This window comes from Musca vetustissima, unplaced genomic scaffold, assembly GCF_032173495.1.
Source record: "Musca vetustissima isolate MV318-11 ecotype Yass unplaced genomic scaffold, APGP_CSIRO_Mvet_v1 utg39023, whole genome shotgun sequence".
Taxonomy (NCBI): Eukaryota; Metazoa; Arthropoda; class Insecta; order Diptera; family Muscidae; genus Musca; species Musca vetustissima.
In genome coordinates, this window is record NW_026879434.1 from 5,323 (window position 1) to 24,780 (window position 19,458).

The window sequence follows — 19,458 nt, forward strand, 5'->3', positions numbered from 1 at the left end:
TTTGTGTGGAGGCTATGTAGAAAAAGAAAATCTTCTTGGAAAATTCGTTAAGGACCATCAAAATATCTATAAAAGTACTCGATTTTTTTTTTTGAGGTTCTATACCTAAAGATCGATCCCCAAAATATGGAAAATTAAGTGGCACAGTTGTATGGGACCGTGGACTAATATTCTTCAATACCAAACTCCTATATGCACTAAATATAAGAATGAAAGGGGTGAAATGCATCGTTTTTAACGAATACGAAAAAAACTAATTTGTACTAAAAGACCTAATTTGTACTAAAATTAGTATATTTGGTATTGAGACGGAGTGTTGAACATTAGTATGAGACCAATATTTCGAATTCTTTCAAACGAAATTCCAAATGAACGAACAGATTTAAAATCTCTAAATTTGATATTAGTTTGTTTCGTCCTTGGTGGTATAGGGCTCGGTTAGTCCTTGTGTTAACGTGGTTTTTCATTCCAGCTAAGTAGATATTTGGTCTGTGGTGGTTCGTTCTAGGTGATGGTTCTGCCATCTATCGTTGTCTAGTGGCATCCTTGCATTCTTGAATTTTGCGTAGTGATCCTTGAATTTTGTGTAGTGGTTGAATTTTGTGTAGTGGTTGAATTTTGTGTAGTTGTAGTGTTGCAATTTTCCTCTGCGTTGCGCTATCTCCTATCATTCCTATTGTATAAAATTCTTGTGATGATGTTAAACCGATTGAATTTTTTGGTAAAGATTTCCAGCCTTAGCATGAAAATGAACTTTCGTGAGGATTGTCATCGTTAAGAAAATGGCCTTGTAGCATGATGTTTTCTGTACTGATGTTATACATTATCATGGTCTTAGTTATCTTTATATTAATCACAAATCTAGTGACAGAACATTTGTTCCATTAGATTTCCAAGCGCGTCGAATATATACGCAGTTCTTCCAATTTGAAAGACCATGTTTCAAGATGTTGTCTTCACTTTGATCTTTCCATCGAATTCGTGGCATTTCCATTTGTGCTGGGCTTCCTCATCCATTCTCACAACATGACTTAGGCAACGTAGTCGCTGCAGCTCGATACGTCTGACTATGTCGATGTCCGAGAATATATGGTACAGTTCAGGGTGCATTCGACGGCGATATTCACCGTCGACCCATAGATCTTCCGGAGAATTTTTTCTCTCAATCACTCCAAGAGCTGCTTGCGCAAGTACCCCTGTTTCACACCCATGCTAGCACGGGTAAAATCAGCGTCTTGTAGAGTGTGAGTTTGGTCTGGTGGCCTTGCTCTTGAGTGGCTTATTCAGACCATAGTAACATCTGTTGGCCAGCACTATTCTCCTCCGGATTTCAAAGCTTGTTTATGGCGGCACCGAGGTATATAAAATCGTTTACTACTTCGAAGCTGTCATTATCAAGTTACACAGTTGGTCCGAGTCTACTTGACGTCTTGCGCGTTGATACAATCATTTTGGTCTTCTCGGCATTTACTGTCAGTACCACCTTGGCATACTCCTTCTCAATTCGTTCAAAATTGGCTGTTACCGCTCGCAATGTTCGACCCATTATGTTGATGTGGTCGGCGTAGGCTATTAACATGTGTTGTTTGTGTTCAGAACCTCGTCCGAGAGGTCCTTTCCGATTTTAATTGCTGAACTTGGACCAATTAAAGTTATCCTGCATAGCCGTATTAATTTTGCAGGAATGTCAAACGCAGATATGGTTTTAAACGCCTCTGATCAAATTGGGTTGACGAATGCGGCTTTGTAGTCGACAAAAATGTGTCTATGTATTTTTCGTGGGCCTTTTCAGGATTTGGCGCAGAGATTTGCCAGGACTGAAACCGCATTGATAAGATCCAATGTTGGTGGTCACTTTTGCTTTTAAGCCCCTTTCAGCGAATGTTCCATTGTATAGAGCCTGAAATATTAATTCTAATGGTAGTAGCTTCGGCTATGCAGCTGGGCGGAGGCTATATAGTATGAGGGTTCCCCTCTCGAACTGTTTGGGGTTCTACTCGCAACAGCTTCGACTATGAACCTGATCGAAGGTTTCCGTAGCACAAGTGTTAGGTTTGCGGATCTAGCCTGGCAGTTGGTGTTGGCCATTCAGGGAGCATCGCACTGTGAGTGGTTTATAGCCAAATCGAGGGAAGAGCTTCGGCTCGGTGTGGAGTTGCATTACAACCGGGTGCTTGACCCCATTGAAAGGCAGGAGTTTTTTTTTTGGACTCCGCTCCTCATGATAACGTCCAAATACATGTGATCGATTGGTACCTGCATTTTGGTGTGGGGACGTTGGTTGACGCTTTGTATTTAGCTGGTGTTTACAGCACCGTGGAGTATGGCCGCATGGTAGGTACCCACATAATATTAAGTATCTCTGCTATTGATAATTTTCTTGGCATTTTTTAAGTTATTGATTTCTTTCAAAGGTTGCCAGATACGATATTTTATGGATTGTCTCCTGGTATACCTTCTATTTGTGAGGCTATCTATTGTCTGGTGGAGATTTTTGGCTAGATGCTTCCTCGACTGTTTTTTATTTTTAGTAACTTCCATTTATTATAAAAAAAAATAAAAATTGTATTAAATTCTTATATATTTAAATAATTTAATTGGAATATTATTTAATGTCCAGTTTCAGCACGTATAATTAACAAGCCTAAACACATACACACACATGCAATTAATTTAATGTCATTTATTTCAATTTATGTCATTTGTCTCTGTTGTGTGTAGCGGCGGCTGTTGGTTTTCCTTAAATGTTTAATTGCTGTGGTTGTGTAGGTGTACGGATGGGTGTGTGAGTGTCCGTGTGAATTTATAACAATTAATTTCCCAAATGTATTAACATTTCACAACAATTTCATTCCGAAATCCCCTTGGCAATCTGTTCGTCGTCAGAGTTATGACGAACAAGAAACTGCTGACAGAAAGACAGGCAGGCAGGCGGATAGACAGATAGTAGTGGCCGTAGAAAGGAAACATCAAACGGAACTACGACACATATGATGACGTTCGACCTCGGTTGTTATTTATGATTCAAAAATATATGTTTCATATATATGGGACATTTCGGAGTTTTTTTTTTTAAGTAACCACCAGATAAGAGAAATAATAAAAGAGAGATTTCCAAAAAAGAAATCATAACAACAATTTTGACCAGTGGCAATTAAATGTGCCATAGTTGTTTATGGACGACAAAAAATATTTCATATCAACCAGCCAGAGAAAATATGGAACAAAACTTTTTGATTTCCTTTCCATTGTTTTTGTTTTGTGGTAAATGGCATGAATAAATTGTTAAAAGTTTTATTTTTATCAAAAAGTGGGTCATATCTTTTCTAGAAATGTGTGTTTGTATATTTACCCCACCCGAAAAATACGAAAACTTATTCAACCCAAAAACCTTAAATGGCCTTCTCTATTCGGAGAGATTTATCAGAGAAAAAAAAAACAGTAAGGAAAGTAGTAAAGTCAGACTGGGCCGACTATATAATACCCTTCACCACTTTGGGTATATTCTGCATATGTCTCCTAACAGACTCCGCCTTTTTCGAAAGAACATTGACATCAAATTGAACGAACTTGATTATAAGATCTTTATGCCTTTCTGGGACCTATGCCAAATTTCATTTCATTGAACCGATTTTCACGGTTTCACGATTTTCACAAACCTTATCGTACATCATTCTACGCTATGCCAAATTTCGTGCAAATCGAAAGATATATATGGCTTCGGGGCACCATTTACATAAAATCGGACGATTTTCACGAAACTTTGCGCACGTCATTCTAGACTCAATTCAGTACGCTATGCCAAATTTCGTGCAAATCGGAAGATATATAGGGATTTTGGTACACCATTTACATAAAATCGGACGAAAATATATATGGGAGGTATATCTTAACCTGAACCGATTTTCATGAAACTTAACACACATCATTCTAGGCTCAATTCAGTACGCTATGCCAAATTTCGTGAAAATCGGAAGATATATAGGGACTTTGAAACACCATTTACATGAAATCGGACGAAAATATATATGGGAGCTATATCTAAATCTGAACCGATTTTTCCCAATTTCAATAGGGTTCGTCCTTGGGCCAAATAGACTAGCTGTGCCAAATTTCATCCAATTCGGATCATAAATGCGACCTGTACTTTGTTTACAATTTAAAATGGGCAGACGGACGGACATGCATAAATCGACTTAGAAAGTGATTCTATGCATATTCTCAAAAGGAACCATGTGTCTATCTCGTTTTCTTTTGCCTGTTACAAACATATGGACAAATACCCTGTACCACGCTGTGGTGAAGGGTATAACATTTTTTTGGTTATGGTCAAAAACTTAACTAAATGACTTTTACTGACGGCCGACTACATATCAATGGTTGTTCTGTAATGAACAGTTTGGGATTGGCTCACTCACTCGGCCACCCACCCCACACCCTCGTTTTTCATGTTCCAATATTTTTGTGGGGTTAAACGTTTCAATTTCTGACGATTTGCAATGACCCGCAAAAGTCGAAAGGACCAAAGGGATTTCCATCTACAACTTGATTGATGACCGTTTGTCACTGACAGATGACATGCGTGTTATTGTTATAATTGCTCATATTCTTCATGGTGGTGTTGTTGTTGTCGTTGTTGTTCTTGTCATTGTTAGCTGTATTAAAATTGTTTGTCCTTTCACATTGCAAAAACCCGGCCTTTATTTGTTTTATTTATTGGCTGATGGCCGGAAAGACGGGAGCGGAGAAGGGGGAGGGGGAACGATACATGACCATGAATATCATCAAGTTTTGTTTAAATATAAAAATAATGATATCATAATTATACATGATTGTGTTTTTGTTTGTTAAACAAATAAATTAACATATGGTAGAACATGAATTTTAAATGTTGTCATCACACATCATCACGCACACACACATACATTAAAAGTATGCAATGATATATTAATATATACAACTGCTTGAAAGTATGCTTTAGATTTTATATATTAGAAAAATTATTAATGTACTTTACTTAGCTGGCTTGTTACAGAACGGTTGTTCCATAAGCCGAGCTTAAAAAAGATTTCCAAGCGGTTTGGTCTTGTGCGCAAGTCCACCAATTTGGAAGACCACGTTCCAAGATGTTGTTTTTTACTTGGTCTTTCCATCTACGGGAACCATCAGTAGGCTCGTTTTTATATGCCTTTTGGGCTGGGACATTTTTATTCATCCGCACAACATGGCCTAGCCACCGTAGTCGCTGCAGCTCAATACGACTGACTATGTCGATGTCCGCGTATAAATTGTAAAGCTCGTGGTTCATTCGACGCCGATATTTACCGTCGACGCAGATCGGCCCGTAGATCTTTCGGAGAATTTTTCTCTCAAACACTCCAAGAGCGGCCTCATCTGCTTGCGCAAGTACCCATGCTTCTGATCCATATAATAGAACGGGTAGTACCAGCGTCTTATAAAGTGTGAGTTTGGTCTGCGGGAGGTGGCCCTGTTTCTAAACTGCTTACTTAGACCATAGTAGCATCTGTTGGCCATCACAATCCTTCTCCGAATTTCGAAACTGATGTCATTCGTTTTATTTATGGCGGTACCAAGGTATATAAAGTTTTTAACTACCTCGAAACTGTAGTTCTCATGTTCCAGCTCATGTCGCCTTTTATTGGCAGACCCACTTCGGCAGACTGCTTTTCAATTTGTTCAAAGGTTACCGCTCGCAATGTTCGAACCATTATATCAATGTCATCGGCGTAGGCGTCTCGTATGACCTTTTCCAGTAGGATGTTAAAAAGATCACACAACAAACTGTCACCTTGTCTGAATCCTCGTTCGGTATTGAAGGGCTCCGATAGGTCCTTTCCTACTCTAAATGCGTACCTTGTGCCACATAAAGTTATCCTGCATAGCCGTATTAATTTTGCAGGAATGCCGAACGCAGACATGGCTTTAAACACCTCGGGACGGATAGGGCTGTCGAATGCGGCTTTATAGTCGAGAAATAGGTGGTATGTGTCGATGTGTTTTTCGTGGGTCTTTTCCAGGATTTGGCGCAGAGTGAAAACCTGGTCAATGGTGAATTTGCCAGGTCTGAAGCCGCATTGGTATGGTCCGATGATGTCATTGACCATTGGCTTCAATCGTTCACACAGCACACTGGATAGCACTTTATATGCGATGGGAAGGAGACTTATTCCTCTATAGTTGGACATATCGTCTTGTCTCCTTTTTTTGTGCACAGGACACAGGGTGCTGCGATTCCAATCATTGGCATGCATTTATCTAGCCAAATTGTGCTAATCAGCTGGTACATGCTCCTGAACAGCATCTGGCCACCAGTCTTGAATAGTTCGGCTGGTAACCCATCGGCTCCTGCTGCTTTGTTGTTCTTGAGCCGATAAATTAATGTATTAAAATTAAAAATAGAATTTTTGTAATCTATTAATTTTATTTTTTAATTCATAATCCCACGAGTTTTCACGGTCGGATCCAACGGAACTATAAGTATCTGAAAAGTACTAAAATGTACTAAATTTGTCGTAGCATGTGAACGGAAATTATCTAAAAACTTGAAATTTGGAATGTGAATCAAGGTGTCGAAGTAGTAGGGTGGAGGTTTAGGAAGTATGTACTCATGAATACGAAAAGTACTATATGGTACTATATTTGGTACAATTTTGATTTGGAGATACGAATGGAGCTGGAATCCTGAAATTTTACATTAACATTACCGTCGGAGTGTAGGATTGGGATATGTAGGTAGATTTGGAACTTTTTTATTTTATGTGTACGAAAAGTTTTAGTACATTTACTGCAAATGGATACAATTTGGATTTGGGTGAAGCGAACGAGCTGGAACACTAAAATTTGGAAATAAGTAATGGAGTATAAATGTAGTTTTGGAAATTCATTCTTATGGGTACTAAATATGGTACAATTATAATTTTTTGTGAACCGATAGAGCTAGAATCTTAAAATTTGGAGTTACGATCATTGCAGGAATTGAGGTATGTAGAATATTTTGCAAATGTGCACTAAATTTATTACATATTGGTTTTCGGTGAACCGATCGAGCTGGAATCCCTCAATTTAAAGTTAGGATCATTGTTGGGGTGTACGATTTGGGTATGCACAAAGATTTGAAATTTCGTACTAATTTTGTGTACTAAATGGTACCAAATTTGGATTTGGTTGAACCGATAGAGCTGGAATCTTGAATTTCGATGCAGGCAAATTGATAGGTCTGGAATTCTGAAATCGGGAAATAAGATTTCCATTGATTGTATAATATAAGTAGCTTTGAAGATTCGTACTTATGTGTACTAAATTTGGTACAATTTGAATTTTTGGTGAACCTATCGAGCTCGAATTATGAAATTTCGAATTAGTTTTGGAAATTACTGTAAATACAAGAGTACGAATGGTAATAAATTGTACCAAAATTAGTATAGAGCTAAATTTCTGATGTTGTGTAATGTTGAGATATGGAAGTTGTTTTGGAAATATGTAGGGTAGACTGGGGCACATGGAGCTCTTTATGTTTAGAGCTCTATATGTCAGTACTTATTCAACATATATAAAAAAGTTATGGCTTGTTATTGTCCTCTGATACTTAACTATAAAAACTTGTACGAACCAGTGAGCGGAGCAGTATTGTCGGACGGGGCCGACCATACGATACCCTACACAACTACCACGGAAAAATAAGTTTTTGGGCAACTTCATCCCTAAAATTATTATCTGATCATCACCTAAAGTTATAGGCGCTGTCCATGACCATGACTGGAAACTAATGGAACATTTCAAAGATATCAGCGCTTTATTTCTGTCCTCTATTGTGGCAATGGTTTACTAAATAATATCTGAATAAGTAAGCACTTGTAAATATTTAAGTGTAGCTCCCACATTTGAGTACATACGACCATATAATTGGTATATAATTGTTACAACCACTCCTCTTGGATATGCTATCAACTTCTCGGGTCTATGTCCTTCGGGAGTAAATAAATACGCCATAGAATACAAATTTTGTAATTTTTCACACAAAAGTCAGGTCCATTTGACCCGCTAAATATTGACCGATCTTTATCAAAACAGGCATGCTTATTCTTTGACCCGATCCCCTTCTCCATGTAAAATTTCACGATGTTCGGGTCATTATTGCGGCCTCTGGAGCGACCAGAAAAACTGACAAAAATTTAGTATTTGGTCTATTTCATCCCCTAAATATTAACTGATCTTTTTCAAAAACAATAGGGGTCTTCATTGGGCCGAACCCATTCTACATGCAAAATTTATACAAATTATAATGGACAGACGGATGGACACACATGTCTAGATCGACTCAGCTAGTCGAGATATGACGGTATACTTAAAGGTTCTAATTTGTTTTAATGTCCGTATCTTTCGCCACTTCATTGGGAGGAGTGAAAATTCTTTGGCACATTTGCAGCAGATCCCAAAAGTCTGCAAAGACCTATCATACCATTCTTATCAGCTGTCAGCTAAAGATTTTAATGATCTATCGATGGCTCTGAATGACTACGAAAAAGCTCATAAATGTTTAAATACTCACTAGGAAAGGGGTCAATTTCCAATCTAGGGTTCTAAGGCCTATACCTTTTGATACACAACAGATACAGCCCCATATCGCACCATTTTGGAAAGGGCAAATTGTGGTCTATCATTTGAGTCTGGGTTGGAGAGGGACTATAATGGACCCAAGTTCGACGTTTAGGGAGTTTTTCAAAAAAATCGGGGACCAAAACCCAGTTTTTTGAATATATCTCCAAAATGAATATATCTCCGGATCCGTAGAACCGGATATAACCGGGTACCCGGGTCAAATAACCGGGTAACCGGGTACATCCCCCAAGAAAAAAAGAGATATCCCCATAATAAGGGTAAAAATACATTCCTGTGGAAAAAAATTTCAGAAAAATCTGATAGTTTTTACTAAACTAGAGTTGTTCCCCAATCTATATTCAAACACATGCGAAATGTATACAATTAGAGAAGGAAAAAAGGACAACCTCCCACAGAGATTCATCATTTCCAGTGATCAGGAATATTTAACTTCCTTGTGCGTTTAATGATCCTTGTAATGTTGCATATGGACATTTCCGGCAAAAGGTAAACCAATGTCGAAGAATTTGTTTTTTAATTGTGCTTAAGTACGTAAAGTAAAGGAAAAAAAATACTAAGAAAGACCACTCTTGTCATTTTTTCCTGTTGTTCTTAGCATAAATACTAATTTAAAGACTGTCAAATTTCGTGAAAATCGAAAGATATATCGGGACTTTGATGCACCATTTACATTAAATCGAGCGAAAACATATATAGGAGCTATATCTAAATTTGAACCGATTTGCACAAAACTTAGCAGACATCACTCTAGGTTAAATTCAGTACGTTGTGCGAAATTTCGTGCAAATCGAAAGATATATAGGGATTTTGGTGAACCATTTACATAAAATCGGACGAAACTATATATGGGAGCTATATCTATATCTGGACCGATTTTTACGAAACTTGGCAGACATCATTCTGGACTCAATTCAGTACGTTATGCCAAATTTCGCGCAAATCGAAATATATATAGGGACTTAGGTGCACCAGTCGGAGGAAAATATATATGGGGGCTATATCTAAATCTGAACCGATTTTTCCAATTTCAATAGAGTTCGTCCTTGGGCCAATCATATGACCTGTACTTTGTTTACAATTTAACACCAACAGACGGACTGACAGACAGATGGACGGACCTACATGCATAAATCGACTCAGAAAGTGATTCTATGCATATATTCTCAAAATGGAACTATGGGTCTATCTCGTTTCCTTTCCTGTACCACAGTGTGGTGAAGGGTATAATAAATAGATTAAATAAAAATGTAATAAAGGAGCATCAAATCAAAAGGAGCCTATGATAGCCATTGAAAAAATATTCTTAAAAAATCCACGCCTTTGATAGTCCTTGAAGAAATATTTTAAAAACTCCACGCATTTCATAGTCCTTGAAAAAATATTCCCAAAGAAATCCACGCCTATTATACTCCTTTAAAAAAATCCAAAAAAATATTCTTTAATAAATCCACACCTCAAAAATATTCTTTAATAAATTCACGACCTTGAAAAAATGCCAACTGCAATGGTGTCTAAAGTCATGTGTATTTAAAGTCGCGTGAGTGACCTCTCTTTTGTGTCTTTTATCTCAAAAGTTAAAAACTGGAGGCTCTAAATTTTTTTTTTACCACTTATAGTTCTACGAAAAAGTATTAAGGGAGAATTGTAAAAAAAAAATAATTTGTTTTCGATTTATTTACCATTTAAAGTTTGATCATGGATAAATGGATCATGGATAAGTCTATAGCACACAGCTAAGATCTTGCTGATCGACTCAAATTGTTTAAATTTTGACCGAATGTAAAGTTTTTCTTTCGAATAGGCTGAATCGATTAAATGGACATCATTCTATCTAAAAACATATTTTAATTAACCTGATTATTTCAGCAATATCTTATCAGTGTCCTATTGACTTCTACTGGTGTATGTTGACCCTCTATCCAATTTTTGTTTACTCGAGCAACTGATTTGGTATTACAAATGTCGAAGTCATTTGTCATTTTTTTATTTCGAATTTGTTTTGCTCAATTTTGACATTATAGTGGGGGAGGGAGGTTCCAGAAGGAGTTAGCCGATATTTCCCACATTCGAACTTGAACTATGCTTGGGAGAAATATTACGATGTGCAATGTTTGGATGAAATCGGTTACTCCCTTCGAGTAAGTTTAGACACCCCTGCTTACGTCTCTGCTAACAGGCATTGTGGCGGGGAAGACAACGAACATTTGAGCATTTCTCATGCCACTGTTCATTCTTACAAAGACGACAAAGACGGAAAGTCTTCAGTAGGAGCGCAGATTTCCTAAAAGTATAGGGATTCCAATCTCAATATGTATTTTCTATTTTCTTCTCTAGGTTCCGCTGGCAATTTTCGGATATTTGAAATTTTTGTCGCTTGTTCCCACCAAAGTGGCTATAATATGACATTTCGGTTTCATTGGGGTAAAAATACTCGTATATGAATGCAGAAAATCATATATGATCCATGCTTTATCATACCACTCATATAAGAGTCAGGTCCATTTTCCGTATTTGTTAGTTGTTATCCAATTAACGAAAACTAATGCAAATTTAATTTAATATTATTAAGTAATAAATGTTTTTAAAAAAGTTTGGCTTACCTTGAGTACAATTGCTGAAATGAGAAAAAGAAAACAAACAAAATTATAATAATTATATTCAAATGAACATTCGTTTAGCAGAAAAATAAAAATAAGAACATAAAACTAACACAGATATAGATATGAATGTGTGTGTGTGGAAAAATGTAAATATGCTGGAAAAACATTTGTATTTATTTCCACATAGAGAACAGAAAAACTAACATCTGAAAATATAGAAATTTCTAATAAAAAATTCATTGCACCAACAGAGACATTACTTTTGAATAGTTTGCATAAGTAGACCGTACGAAAGAGAAAAAAACAAAACATTATAGAGAGAAAACAGACAACAAAAGGGTGAATAATATTGGGATGTAAAGAATGTAAAAGACCAATGGGCAATCTTATGGGTCAATCAATAGGTCGGTCCTTCTTGCAGTAACGAAGGACTTTTTTTCTTAGAAAAAATCGTTTTCACGATTCCTCAGTAACGGAGGACTTTTTTCTATAATAAATCGTCCTTAGTAAACGAAGACTTTTTTCTATAGAAAAAACGTCTTCAGTAAATGAGGACATTTTTATAAAAAAAATTCGCCGTCAGTAAATAAGGACTTTTTCCTCGGTCTTTTTGGTGAAAACCAATGGATCTTCTTATATAATACTTTTTATAAGAACCTCAGGTTTTATTTTCGAAGTCTATAATATGTATTCGCACAGATGGACAATAGATCTTCTTATAGACGACCAATGGAGCTTCTATATACCCTATAAAAGAAGAACGGGTCTTTTTTTATTTGAGAAAAAATTGTGTTTATTAATTTTTCCGGTACGACCCATTGTTAACGTCAGTTGGTTTTCTCATAAAATATTTAAATTACTTTAGCACTTTAGGGAAGAAAACAATAAAAGCCACATAAGCTTCTACACATATGCACATGAAGGCAGCATAGAGCAAAAAAACGGCAAATGCAGTCCCACACAAAGTACAAACTGTTGGTCCATATTTGCTTATTGCGATCTATGGTGCACTTGACCAGAATACCTCCACCGAGGCAAAAATAAACAAAAGATGTTGCAAACAAAACATAGTTTCGAATATCAGACGGGATAGTTAACAATGAAGGAGCACAAAAAACAGAACAATGGTCGGCCACAAACAAAAGAAAATAAAAATGGAAATTGGAAGCAATAGTGGACCGTTCTTCTATAAAAACAGTTATAATTTACAGAGGTCGATTTTTTTCTACATTCGCGCTTTCCTTTTACGGAAGACGATTTTTTTTCTAAAAAAATATTTTTTTTTAAAGTCCTCATTTACTGAAGACGATTTTTTCCTATACAGAAAAGTTCTAATTTAACCAAAATTAGTCCTCCGTTAATAAGGACGATTTTTTTTCCTTAAAAAAATACTTCTTTATTGAAGACGATTTCTTCTATAGAAAAAAAGTCCTCCATTACTGAGGACGATTTTTTTTCTATAGAAAAAAAGTCCTTCGTTATTGAGAACGATTTTTTGCTGAGTACAATTGTTTCTATAGGAAAAAAAGTCCTCCTTTCAGATGACAATTTTTTTCAATAGAAAAAGTCCTCTGTTACTGAGGACGAATTTTCTTTTATAGAAAAAAGTCCCTCTCAATTGAGGACGATTTTTTTATATAGAAAATAAGTCCTCCTCCTCTTGGACGAATTCTCATTTACTGATGACAATTTTTTCCTATAGAAAAAAATTCCTCATTTACTGAGGACGAATTTTTTTCTATAGAAAAAAATCCGCCGTTACTGAGGACGTTTTTTTCCGCAGAAGAGTGTATTCTGTTTCAGAGGACGAATTTCTTTCTATTTAAAAAATTCCCCATTTACGGAGGGCAATTTTTTTCTATAGAAAGGAGTCCCCCAGTCTTTTTTTTTCAGAAAAACGTTATCTGTCATTGAGGACAAATATAGTCCTTTGTCACTGAGGACGAATTTTTTTCTATAGAAAAAACGTCCTCCGTTACTGAGGACGATTTTTTTTTCTATAGAAAAAAGTTCTCCGTTACTGAGGACGAATTAGTTTCTACAGAAAAAATTTATCATTAGAAAAAAGTCCTCCTGTGTTATTGTGGACAATTTTTTTCCTATAAAAAAGTCCTCTACTGAAAAAAGTCCTCTATAGAAAAAAGTTCTCCGTTACTGAGGACGAATTCGTTTCTACAGAAAAAATTTATCATTAGAAAAAAGTCCTCCTGTGTTATTGTGGACAATTTTTTTCCTATAAAAAAGTCCTCTACTGAAGACGATTTTTTTCTATAGAAAAAAGTCCTCCTCTACTGAAGACGAATTTTTTTCTATAGAAAAAAGTCCTCCTCTACTGAGGACGAATTTTTTTCTATAGAAAAAGTTTTCCTCTACTGAGGAAAAGTCCTCGGAAGGACTTTTTACAAAAAAAAAATTGGAAATTTCCTATAAAAAATCATCTCCAGTAATGTTCTCAGTAACGGATGACTATTTATGCCCTTCACCACACTGTGGTACAGGGTATTATGTCTTTGTGCATATGTTTGTAACAGGCAAAAATAATCGAGATAGACCCATGGTTCCTTTTGAGAATATGCATAGAATCACTTTCTGAGTCGATTTATGCATGTCCGTCTGTCCGTCCGTACATGTATTTTTGTTAACAAAGTACAGGTCGCATTTATGATCCGATTATAAAATTTGGCACAGGTCACTTAATTGGCCCAAGGACGAACCCTATTGAAATTGGGAAAAATCGGTTCAGATTTAGATATAGCTCCCATATATATTTTCGTCCGATTTAAGGTAAATAGTGTACCAATGTCCCTATATATCTTTCGATTTGCACGAAATTTGGCATATCGTAATGAATTAGGTCTAGAATGATGTGTGTTAAGTTTCCTGAAAATCGGTCCAGATTTAGATATAGCTCCCATATATATTTTCGTCCGATTTTATATAAATGGTGGACCAAAGTCCCTATATATCTTTCGATTTGCACGAAATTTGACACAGCGTACTGAATTAGGTTTAGAATGATGTGGGTCGGTCCAGATTTAGATATAGCTCGCACATATATTTTCGTCCGATATATAAATGGTTCACCAAAGACCCCAAGGTAGGCTGATTGACAAAAAATTTGGCACAGCGTACTGAAGTAGATATAACGTAGCTTGAAGCAACCATGTATCTGACCAAATGAAAAATATAGTATAGGTTGCAGAATTACATGTTTATGGATCCATTTTCATGTTAATGGTCCTTTAAAAATTCGACGTTTGTTAGGATTCATCTGTTGAATATACCCACAGTGGTGAAGGGTATCATATAGTCGGCCCCGTCCGACTTACTACTTTTCTTACTGGTTTTCTATAGGAAATAATTCGTTCTTAGTACGGTAGAACTTTTTTCTCCCTCCTTTACTAAGAACGAATTATTTTCTATAGAAAAAGTCATCCGTTACTGAGGACGTTTTTGGGGATGATTTTTTATAGGAAATCCCCATTTTTTTATATATAAAGTCCTTCCCCTTACTGTGGACGATTTTCCCCCTTTGCTGAAGTGGAATTTTTTTTAAAGAAAAAAGTCCTCCGTTCCATGCCCTTTAAAACAATCATTTTTGAGAATATACAATGGTCCTTAAGAACTGTTTTTAAAAATTTACGCTTATGTGGTATTTAAAAAAATTTTATTTAAACAAACATTTTTATGATCCTTGAAAGAAATATTTTACAAATCCATGCCTAAAAGGTCCTTGAAAAAATGATTATTAAAAAATTACACTTTTATGGCCCTTGACTTTTTGTAAGTCAACGCATATATGGTCCTGGAAATATATATTTTTAGAAAATTAAAAAGAAAATCCGAAAAAATTCACAAATGTGCAGTTAATGTCATTTAAATCCTGCAGTAACTATCTCAACAAAAAATGCTACACCAAATATGTTATCACATCCTTGTTTTCAAAATTTATGTTAAACTCCTGTAATCATTATCCATGTGTAGGAGACACAAACATATGTGTGTGTGTGTTTTTTTCACTACACATACTTAAAACACCTAGTAGTTATCGTGTCTTACAAATATCTCCATTTGTAAGCTGGAGCTCTCTTCTCGTCACCATCCTCTTCTTCTGTGGATGTGCATAAAAAGTCATTTGGTATTCACTTGTTCGGTGATAAGCTACTTAGTATCGGATGTGACTTACAGAGCTTGCTTCTGCTTGGTTTTTACCAATAAAGATTAGCTGGTATCCCAAAAAAATAGAAGAGAAGAAAACACCAACATGAGTAAAAAAAATCAGGTTCTCAACAATAATACAAACACTTCAGGTGTTATATGTCTAACATAAGGACTCTACTCGAAGGAGTTCACTATAGCTGTTGAAGGAGATGATGCTTTCTTCGAGGATATGTATTCAAAAGCAATTTCCCGTCTTAAAGCGTGTGAGTTTGTATGAAGATGTGTTCAAGATGCATTCGCTGCTGGAAAAGACGTTAACAGCAGTTGTTATCATTTAAAATTCCCTGTTAAGATTTTGACTTGGTGTTGTCGGATTTATTTTTCAGCTAAAGAAAAATGTACAATGTTTTTGACTTAGTTGAAGATGTGAAGAATATTTTTTGGAGGAAGTAGTTTTTTGTTGTTGTGTATTTATTCTCGTCTGATATGTATTGCATTGGTAACCAAGCGTTCTGCTTAAATCACTTGTAGTGTGGTAATATGTATTGAATTTGTATGTTGTAAATCGGCGATTTTCCTCTAAAAAAATTTGGCCTCAGTAGCGGAGGACTTTTTCAAAAGAAAAAAATCGTCCTCAGATACGGAGGACTATAGAAAAAAATCGTCCTCAGTAAATGAGGACGTCTTTTCTATAGAAAAAAATCGTCCTCAGATACGGAGGACTATAGAAAAAAATCGTCCTCAGTAAATGAGGACGTTTTTTCTATAGAAAAAAAATCGTACTCAGTAAATGAGGACTTTTTTCTTTAACAAAAATTCGTCCTGACTAAATGTGGGCTGTTTTTTTCCAAAAAAAAATATCATCCTCAACAAACGAGGATGTCCGTGAAGATAAATTTAAAATTTAACTAGCAAAGACACAAACCACCAAACTTTTTCGCTGGCTCACATAGTGTTAAGACAGAGAGAGTAAGAGAATGCGGAAATGCAGAACTAAATCGAACTAAGTCACCCTAAAAATTTTCAGAAAATCGGAAAAATTCCCATCTCCGAAACTCTTTTTGCCTATATGGTCCACATATTCTGAAAGTACACTCTTAAACCTTTCGTTTGAGGCCCCCTCAACCCCGAACCCTTCCTAATTTTTTTACAGTGGCCGATTTTATCGGAAATTACCCTAAAGTCACCCTAAAAATTTTCAGAAAATCGGAAAAATTCCCATCTCCGAAACTATTTTTGCCTATATGGTCCACATATTTTGAAAGTACACTCTTAGACCTTTTTCGCTGGTTCACATAGTGTTAAGACAGAGAGTGTAAGAGAATGCGAAATTGCAGAACTAAATCAAACTAAGTTACCCTAAAAATTTTCAGAAAATCGGAAAAATTCCCATCTCCGAAACTCTTTTTGCCTATATGGTCCACATATTCTGAAAGTACACTCTTAGACCTTTCGTTTGAGCCCCACCCTCAACCCCGAAGCTTTTTTTAATTTTTTTACAATGGGGTATTTTATATGAAATTTGCATAAGGCCGGCCGCAATTTAGTTCTGCAAATTGGTGGCGCATTGTCAAATACGCTCACATACTGCGCACAATTCTGTTCTGCAAATTGTGGCACATTCTCAGTTACGCTCACACACTCTCTATCTCGATTTAGATCTGCAATTTCGCATTCTCTCACTCTCTCTGTCTTAACCCTATGTGAACCAGTTTTGTGGTTTGTGTCTTTGCTAGTTAAATTTAAAATTTATCTTCACGGACATCAAACGAGGACCGTTTTACACAGAAAAAATCGTCCTCAGTACAAAAGATAATTTTTTCCTATAGAAAATTAGTCCTCAGTAAATGGGAACGGGTTTTTTCTATATGAAAAACTAATTCCCTTCTTCTGAAAAAAAAAATCGTCCTCACAAACATATGCAGTACTCCTTACTTTTTTAGAACAATCACCCATACTAAGTCAAACAAATAAGAAAATAGCATCACAACAACAAAAAACAATTCCAAAAACAACGTGAATTTTCAATACCGAGATATGGAACTGTAGCGAATGTGACATATGCGCCCATAGCCATTGTACACATGGATATCGTGAACACCATAAATCTTGCAATTGTCAGCGTATCTAACTCAAACATAACTAGGAACCTGAAGATTGTTTTATTTTTCGTATTAATATTGGAAGGTAAATACAGAAATGTACAGTGTTTACTAGGCCTTGAAAAACTAGTCTTTAAAAATCCACGCCTTGTGATAGGCCTTGAAAAACTGGTCTTTAAAAAACCACGCCTTGTGATAGGCCTTGAAAAACTAGTCTTTAAAAATCCACGCCTTGTGATAGGCCTTGAAAAACTAGTCTTTAAAAATCCACGCCTTGTGATAGGCCTTGAAAAACTAGTCTTTAAAAATCCACGCCTTGTGATAGGCCTTGAAAAACTAGTCTTTAAAAATCCACGCCTTGTGATAGGCCTTGAAAAACTAGTCTTTAAAAATCCACGCCTTGTGATAGGCCTTGAAAAACTAGTCTTTAAAAATCCACGCCTTGTGATAGGCCTTGAAAAACTAGTCTTTAAAAATCCACGCCTTGTGATAGGCCTTGAAAAACTAGTCTTTAAAAATCCACGCCTTGTGATAGGCCTTGAAAAACTAGTCTTTAAAAATCCACGCCTTGTGATAGGCCTTGAAAAACTAGTCTTTAAAAATCCACGCCTTGTGATAGGCCTTGAAAAACTAGTCTTTAAAAATCCACGCCTTGTGATAGGCCTTGAAAAACTAGTCTTTAAAAATCCACGCCTTGTGATAGGCCTTGAAAAACTAGTCTTTAAAAATCCACGCCTTGTGATAGGCCTTGAAAAACTAGTCTTTAAAAATCCACGCCTTGTGATAGGCCTTGAAAAACTAGTCTTTAAAAATCCACGCCTTGTGATAGGCCTTGAAAAACTAGTCTTTAAAAATCCACGCCTTGTGATAGGCCTTGAAAAAATATTCTTTAAAAATCCACGTCTTGAAAAAATATTCTTTAAAAATCCACGTCTTGAAAAAATATTCTTTAAAAATCCACGCCTTGAAAAAATATTCTTTAAAAATCCACGCCTTGAAAAAATATTATTTAAAAATCCACGCCTTGAAAAAATATTCTTTAAAAATCCACGCCTTGAAAAAATATTCTTTAAAAATCCACGCCTTGAAAAAATATTCTTTAAAAATCCACGCCTTGAAAAAATATTCTTTAAAAATCCACGCCTTGAAAAAATATTCTTTAAAAATCCACGCCTTGAAAAAATATTTTTTAAAAATCCACGCCTTGAAAAAATATTTTTTAAAAATCCACGCCTTGAAAAAATATTCTTTAAAAATCCACGCCTTGAAAAAATATTCTTTAAAAATTTACGTCTTGAAAAAAAATTTTAAAAAATTTCCCGCCTTGGAAAAATAGTCTTTAAAAATTCCCGGCTTAAAAAATATTCTTTAAAAATCCACGCCTTGAAAAAATATTCTTTAAAAATCCACGCCTTGAAAAAATATTCTTTAAAAATTCAGGCCTGGTGTTGGGCTTTGAAAAAAATATTGTTTTAAAATCCATGACTGGTGTATTCCTCGACAAGACAGGTAAACCACTGTCTTTAAAAGCATCTTCCCCCACACATACATAACATATTGAGGGAATATGGCATTTAAATATTTAGAGGGAAAATCCAGTAATAGAAAACAAGAAAAAAGTAATGGTAAGTAAATATCGGCGGCTGTAGTTTTCCTTCCTTCTTGTGTTGGGTTGGGACTACGACAAATGCAAAAAAAAAGAAAACGGGGGTCTTAACTGCCTTAAGGTATGCAATAAATAATCATCAAATGGGAAAATACGAACGAAGACACGGCTTTAGGCAAAAATCGCCAAAGACAAAGTGTGACTCACGCCACACACAGTCATTGATTTCGTTTTATTTATTACTCGGCAATATCCACCATTAGGCTGCTGGATGGCTTCTGTGTGCGAACAACAAAGGGGTGGATGATTGATACTAAGGAATTAGACGAAGAAGAAAGTAATGGGGAGT

The 19,458-nt window shown here is 35.9% G+C and overlaps 1 protein-coding gene across 1 annotated transcript in view; it reads right to left on the reverse strand.

Annotated features, from left to right (window-relative positions):
• Window positions 1-216: 216 nt before the first annotated feature.
• Window positions 217-19,458, reverse strand: part of LOC133324346 (protein phosphatase 1 regulatory subunit 14B) — a 153,504-nt gene continuing 134,262 nt past the window's right edge. Inside the window, exon 5 of the mRNA XM_061533192.1 lies at window positions 217-227. The gene's annotated coding sequence lies outside the window, so the exon portion shown is untranslated. The remainder of the gene's footprint in view (window positions 228-19,458) is intronic.